The 8059-nt window shown below is 33.8% G+C and overlaps 1 non-coding gene across 1 annotated transcript; it reads left to right on the top strand.

Annotated features, from left to right (window-relative positions):
- The first annotated feature begins 5807 nt into the window (after window positions 1–5807).
- Trnav-cac (transfer RNA valine (anticodon CAC)) lies at window positions 5808–5880 on the top strand. Its single transcript has one exon. It is a non-coding gene; the product is annotated as a tRNA-Val (tRNA).
- Window positions 5881–8059: the final 2179 nt, after the last annotated feature.

Consider the following 8059-nt stretch of genomic DNA (forward strand, 5'->3'; position numbering starts at 1 on the left):
GAGACAAGCCTGCACTGTAATTGTAGTTCTCTTAGAGATATAAACTAGAGCAAGCACCACATAAACTCAGATTTTTAATTTGTAAAATGAAGTAGTTACATTGCTGAACTTGTAACATCTTTTCAGCTCAAAATTGTATTTATGGACTTCTTGATGTCTAAAAATTTTTCTTTATGAAACCAATTACTCTCAAGTTATCTTTTATTCATTATAATTAAATTATTCCTTTGTACATGGAATAAAAAAGAAATTATTAAATTTTTTTGAAGACATCCGAATAACATTTGGTTATGCGGTCTGCCTATTTTTAATGTCAATATGACTTGCAAAATTGAAAACTGCAGAGGAATTCTAAGTCAATGGAAAACTCTCTAAACTTAAGGATGTTCATCTCAAAATGTGGTTTTAAAATTAGGCACTTCACCATCTGACACAAGAAGAGAAAGATAAGAAACCAAGTAAAATACTAGCAAACTCTGACAGAAACTCTCTTTCCAAAATTAGACTTATTAATCTTCACCTGTGAGACTCCATTTTCTATAGAGGGCTTATTGTTTAATATACAAGACTCCCTCTCCTCCCCACTAAACTTACTTAGAAAATTACACTGGTTCTAGGGATTCTGCCCAAGTTTCTTCCTTATGAACCATTGACATTTCTGCAAACCTCCTCTAAATATTGTGAGAGATAGAAGTGGCTTTTTATTTTGAAAAGTTGTGATTTAGGATTATCAGTGAAACCTCTTGGGGCTTTATTGAATCATGTCACCAGCTGTCAGTAATAATGCATACTTTCCTGGCCACAACAAAATGTATTGACATGTATAAAACAATATGTTATAAATTAGAAAAAAAAATATGTGTTTTTTCATAACTTATCAGCATTATTATGCCACAAAATAATGCAGTCTTATGAATAATACAGAACTCTTTGTGAGCATTATGGTGCTGTAGGTAATAAATTTACGCTGTTCTCTGCCCTGCCAGGAGAGTTGTAAAGCAGAATATATTAGTTCAACTTTGTGATAATAAATATTTTAGTATGTCAGTAGGTCCTAGCTAACATTTACTTCTGAGGTCTTAAAGGATAGTGTGCTCTAAATGGTGGGAGTGTTTATACTAGATCTGACTCTCCTGGGTAATGTTTCAGTGACTGATATTATCAGATAACAAGTGGCAGTATTTCTCAATATTGATATTGTGATATCTCCTGTAGTTTTATTGCCTGGAGTAGCTGATTTTGTCTTAACTGGATCTGTAGTTCTTTGTGTCTATTTTTAATATATTTTTTAAAGTGGTTTATAAACTTGTGCACCTATTCTAAGTTATATCACCCTTCTTTCTCAGTTATTTTTGCATGGATTAGGAATCGATAAGTCTTTACTTTTCTTGTTTTATCCTCTTGAAAAAATACAGATACCCTTATAGGAAATGATTCTCTTGAAAATGAAATAGCCATCAATTCATCACCTCTTCATGTGTTTCCAATGGTAACAAGACATCTGCATTGGTAGCAAATCACAATTGATTATATAAATAGAATTTAGAGTAACATGTTTACATAAATTTTGTGAGGAAAAACCAAGCTTTCTGTGTATATTGCTTTCTCCTACAATAACAGTAAGGGTTGTGATTTGTGCATTGAAATAAAAACTCTGACATTAAATCATTTTTTTTGGCTGAGAAAATACAACTGAATTTTTAACATGTTAAAATTTTCTCACAGGAAAACAAGAAGAAATAAATTTATAAGAAGCACTTTATTAAAGGTAATAGCTTTTCTATAAGGGGTGGAACATTTTATTTTGTTTTTATTTTATTAAAACTGCATAGACTAATTCTGAGAAAGTACTTAAGCACTTTCTTTTTTATATACATTTTTGGATGTTAATGGGCCTTTATTTTGTTCATTTATTTATATGCAGTGCTTAGATGGAACCTTGTGCCTCAAACATGCTAAGCAAATGTTCTACCACTGAGTCACAATCCCAGCTCCAGCCACAAGCCCAGGTCTTTCAGCTCTTTCTTGATGTGTAGAATTTCTTACCCATGCCTCTACTGTCTTGATCTAAGTATTCATACATTTACTTCACACTGATACAATAATTTGATGCACAAACATAGTACCATTTACTGCAGCATAACAGCATTGTTTATAACTTAAGTTCATTTTAAGCATTCAAGCTAATTAGAGTCATAAAACTATAAGAATAGTGCCTTTTAATCCTCTAATATATTAACCTATATAAGAGAGGTGTCCTTTTTATACAAAAAAATCCTGAAGCAGTGCTGAAAAATATTTGGACTGAAAGAGGTGGAAAATAATAGTTGAGGCCCACTGCTCTTTTATGTTGTACTAATATTAATGCAGAGACCACTGGGAGCAGCACAGTAGCTGAACTGAATAAAGATTGCCATTTTTGAAGAAAATCAGAATTTTTATAATACAGGGCCTTTTAGATCACACCAGGTTGACTCCTTTGGAAAGCAAATGTCTAAGCCATGTAGCTCACAAGACATGACATGGCTCATCCACATTCCACATGGCTTGTGTGGCCTCTGTTCAGCAGCAGAAGACCCTCAACACTGGCTCCCACAGAAGAGATTGCTGCAGTCAAATATTGGGATTAGTAAAGTGTAGTGAACTATGGTGACAGCAATTTTGAAGACAGATTCCTTCTGTTTGCTTCCAGCAAAAAGACAGTAAAGAAAATATAAGTGCAAAGTCCTTTTCCATGAACTTCTCTTTGTTTTGCTTTGTGAGCATACCCTATAGAAGAAAATAGAATTCTGATTTTGAGGGGAAATCTGGACCTCCAGTAATTGTTATAGTAGAATAGGAAATGTTGACACCAGGAATATGCTATCAAATACTTAGCATAGGACTGTCTACTTCTTTGAGAGAAGGCCCTGTGGTAAATATAAAATACTGGTCATATCCTTTCTTTTGGATTCATGAATGCAAGAGTTTTATTTGATGTTTGAGATCCATTGTGCTTTGAAATATAATCCTCTTAGCATCCCTGCCACAAGTTTATATGAAAGGTGATTTAAAATACTGTGGTGGATAACCTCTATTGATTATTTTGATGGGAAACATTTTTTAATAAAAAAATTTAAAAATGCAAATACTCTTTAATAGGGAATTTTATACACCATTGAGTGGAGGCTTTCTTAAAATTTATTTTTCAAACACATCTTTTATTTAAAATATATAAATAACTGGCTTTGTAATGCCAGTCATGTAAAAAATTCAGACACTTTAAAATAAAAGTAAACAGGCAATTCACATCATATTTTCTACAAAAAAATTTATTTACCATTTTGTTTAGAAAAAATATAAAAGAATTAAATTATTTCACATACATATAAAAAGTTAACCTTAGGTAAAACATATATACATATATACATTTATACATAGTGTTCTAGAGTGTACACACACATTCTAAAATATATAAAAGATTTCATCAACTTGAAGAAAAATTCCAGAAAGTTTCTAGTATTGATATTATTTAATAAACTTTCATGGAAAAGTAATTGCAAAATCATGTCTAAACTTATAAGAAATAGTTTCATGTGTTTATCCCAAGAAAATAAGTTTTCAGAGGTTTCTCAAAGATAAATAATCTGTCATTCCTCACAGTCTTATCATGCATTTACTACTTTTCTTATTTCTAGCATGGATTCTCTCTCTAGTACTTAAGACATTTTTCTTCATATGTAAATTTAGTTTTTCACTTCTACCTAGTTTGATTTACATTCTTAAACACTCTTTGTATTCTGTTTTTCTCTCTCACTCAAAAAATATATTTAAGTGAGATAATATATTACTTTTTTAAAGAAATGAATATATTTTACTTGCTTCTAAAGTACTTGCCTTTTTTCATAATATGTTACAGTTATTCTTGGGTATCACAAACTCCACAATGTAATATATAAAACATTTTTAACATATACAAATATGCTTTTAATTTTTAAATATTTTATCTCCTCTGCATTTGCTCACATTCTTTTATAAACTAACTTTTTTGATTTTGTTGTAATTTCTTATATATGATAGTAGAATGCATTGTAATTTATATTACACATATAGAGTACAATTTTTCATATCTCTTGTACACAATATAGAGTCACACCATTCATGTCTTCATACATGTACTTAGGGTAATGACATCCATCTCATTCCACCACTTTCCTATCCCCATGCTCCCTTTCGTCCCCTTCCTCCCCACTGCCTTATCTATAGTTTGTCTATTCCTCCCATGCTTCTCCCTCCTCTCCATTACAAATCAGCAATTTTATAACAGAGAAAACATTCAGAATTTGGGTTTTATGGGATTGGCTTACTTCACTTAGTATTATATTCTTAAACCTCCATCCATTTACCTGCATATGCCATAATTTCATTCTCTTTTAATAATGAGCAACATCCCATTTTGTATAAAAATGAAATTTTCTTTATCAATTCATCTACTGAAGGGCATCACAGCATACTACAAAGATATAGCTACATCAATATTTGTAGTAGCACAATTCAAAAAATGCCTTTAACTACCAGATTATAAATGATTTTTCTAAAAATCTGATATAAAGATATAAAAATTCTACTTTAAATGGTTTCTATTGAACATTGTGGATGTGTAAGGTGTTTAATATTTTCTTATATATTTGTTATCAGAAATACTATTACTTCTTCTAATAAAATGCTCCTAAAATAAAAATACTAAATAGAGAAGCCAATAAAGTAATAGCCTTGCCTCATAATTTATTAGGTGTAAGACTTTGTGAATATTTTAGTATTTTTTAGGTGTAAAATCATAGCTAGATTTTAGTTTAATCTTAGGTTTTCTCTCTTAGTAACTTTATAAACTATGATACTTAAACTCTGGGAATCTCACTTTGATCATCTGTCAATCATTAATAATTGTTCTCAGATTTTCTGGAAAACTTGAATATGCCCACTATTATTTCCCTAACTTATATATTATGAAAGAATTATTCAGAGTTTCCTAAAGTAAAGTAGCCCTTAAAATCAGCAAGTGTTCTATACGATGTAGACATGTAGTGGTCATAACTATTGAGATCAGAACTACTTGAATCTTGGTTTATATACTTCATCAATACAAGTTTTATTAACAAGAAATAAGACAAAGTTTCTATACCATGAAGAAGGTCTCAGAACAGGACAGGAAGAAACTGCAGTCGCTTATCTTCATTAAGTCCCAATATCACGTCCACTTATCACATCCACTACTTTTGCAAAAAGGCATTTAATTACATTAAAACTGGTATATGAGATGAAACCTCACTAAGAGTCTCACCAAGCACAAATAAATTTGAACACCATACATGGGATGGAGGAAGCAAGGACCAGATCAAACAGAAATCTGCTCACATTAAGACTTGTAACTACCCCGGTGATGTAGCTGAACCCAAAGAAAAACCAAAGCACTAGTATTGGGGTTTAGAGAAAAGTGTGCAAAAGGCTTAATTGTTGTAAGGCAAGGAAGCAATGTAAACCATAATTGTAACTATGCAATTTTGAACAGAAGGAGAGAAAAACAGGCAGAAGAACAGAATTAAAGAACAGGATAGAGTTTTTAACTCATAATAGAAGGCTGACAATCCTTCCAAAAGGGGTAAAGATGTTCCAGAAATTGTCTTTTTGGGAGATAATTTTTGGAAGGAGTCAGTTTTTTTGATTCTGGAGAAAATTTGGGAGAAAGTATAGAATAAGAGAAGGAACAGCAAAAGCACAAAAGTCACAGAAGGTAGCTAGAGTCTAGTAAGATGTTCAGATATAGGGCTGGGGATATAGCTCAGTTGGTAGAGTGCTTGCCTCACATGCACAAGGCCCTGGGTTCAATTCCCAGTACCACCAAAAAAAAAAAAAAGATATTCAGTTACAAATTTTCATTTTGTTTCTCATGATGTCATATAGAATTAATATTATTATTTAAATCGGGATTTGAATCCACAGGTGCTTAACTACTGAGCAAAACCCCAGATCTTTCTATTTTTCTTTTTTGATACTGAATCTTGCAGAATTCTTGAGACTGGCTTTGAGCTTGCAATCCTCATGCCTCAGCCCCTAGAGTCAATCAAGATTACAAGCATTCACCAACATACCCAGCCTGGAATTCTTTTTTAACTGATTTTATTTTTATATATCAGGACTTCTTCCAACAAAGATTGTATTTTTCTTTTGCTAATGTTTTGAATAGAATCTATACCTTATGCTGAAAAACCAGCCTCTTCTTCAGAGCAAAATCTGTCCAAGGAAGGGGGTTTGACCCTTGTCCTTGGAAAGACCCACAGAGCACTCCTAGGCACATACCCACCCTGCTGAGTTGTTTATCTACAAATAGCAGGAGAGATCTGCTGCACCAGGTGTCCCTGACTCAGGCTAGGTGGGGACCCATGGCAAACCCCTAGCAACAACCAATCAGCATGAGACAGGGAAAATACCTGGGATGCCAGATGACCCTCCCAGTAGTTTATGGTGGTTGATAACATGTTGGGAAACCATGTAGTTCAGCACATACTCTCCTCATGGCTTAAACCAATCAGTTCAAATGAATCCCCCTCTTGTACTAGCCAATCACCCTTACCCAACTTGTTCCCACCAGTGAATGTGCTAATCATGTTTTAGAGTTGTTTTATGATTTTCCCATGGTGTGTGATGGTTTGCTAAGAGATGCTATGATATATTTGGGGTCCCTGCCTTCCCCCCAAAGAGTATAAAACTGCTGCAAACACTGGGATCCAGGCCTCTCAGCATCACCTGTTGCTTTGTGCACACAGAGGATGGAGCTAGCTCAAAATAAACCCTTCTTTGCCACTTATTTCAATCTTGGTCTCTGGTAGTCTTTTGGGGGTCCTGAATTCAAGCATAACAATGCCACAAATAAAGTAAAAACTCACTCTTTACCCATATATGATATCATCTTGGTGTGAATGGAAAAATGACTCTACAGTTCTTGAAGTGACTTCCTAAGTATGGTCAAGCATAATGTCAAGTCTTTCATATTGTTCCTTAAAAAATTTGGAAAACAATGTTGCATATTAAGTATATATTTTAATAAAATTAAAAAGCCTTGAAAAATATGTCCCAGAGACTTGTGCTTTAATCAATTAGGAGTGATGTTTTAGACTGTATATTTGATAAAATAAATGTTGTTGCAAGTAACTCACTCCCAGGTCAGCATGACAAAGAAAGAAGAAGCAGAAGGAGCATGGCTTAATCGACTCTTGGCCTGGAGCATACTGAGCTCTGCTGTTTGTTAAGAACAGATAAAAATTTTCTTAGTGCCCTCCCAGCCCACTTTCCAGAACATCCCATTTGCAAGCAAGTCCTCCCAAGGACACCAGACACCTCATTTTCAAGCTGACCGCTGTTACCTTATCTAAACCTTGAAGGAACATCTCATATGTGAGTAAGCCCCACCAAAGACAACAAACATCTCATGTGCAAGCATGCTTTCTGTCACCTTATCTAGACCTTGACAGAATATCCCATTTGCAGGCAGACTTCATCAAGGACAGTGATAATTACATTTTCAAGCTGGCAGTCACATCTGATTCTCTTCAAATGTTGTTTAGGACCCCACATCTCAGTGATTTATTTAATCAATGTTCATTTCCCACTGTAAAAAAAGTCTAAAGTGAACAAAATCTAATGGTCAGGTAGGTCTCCTGGGTGGCTTACATCTGAGATAATTCTCAGAACTCTGGGGTGCCTGCATTTTCTAGGTTTTATGGATCATTTTCCCTCTAAATTTGTTAGTATCAGAAGAGTACATGTCCCCATAAAAAATATCCACCTTAGTCTCTCAGACTTTAGAAACCTTCACTTTTTGGTGGTGTGCCGTGGAAGAGACATGAGCCTTCAGAATCAGATTCAGCCTTTAGCACACTTGTTTGGGCTAGTTGCCACCTTGAAGGCTTTTTTCTAGCATAAAGTATGCTCAGAAAGTTATTTTGTGTATGGAGAAAAACTTGAATTTTTATATAACTTGCCTCTTGGCTGACTCATGCCTCTTAACCAGTGATGAATTCCT

The sequence above is a fragment of the Marmota monax genome, unplaced genomic scaffold (assembly GCF_021218885.2).
Source record: "Marmota monax isolate L192 unplaced genomic scaffold, Marmota_monax_Labrador192_F-V1.1 WCK01_AAM20220418_F8-fsc00565, whole genome shotgun sequence".
Taxonomy (NCBI): domain Eukaryota; kingdom Metazoa; phylum Chordata; class Mammalia; order Rodentia; family Sciuridae; genus Marmota; species Marmota monax.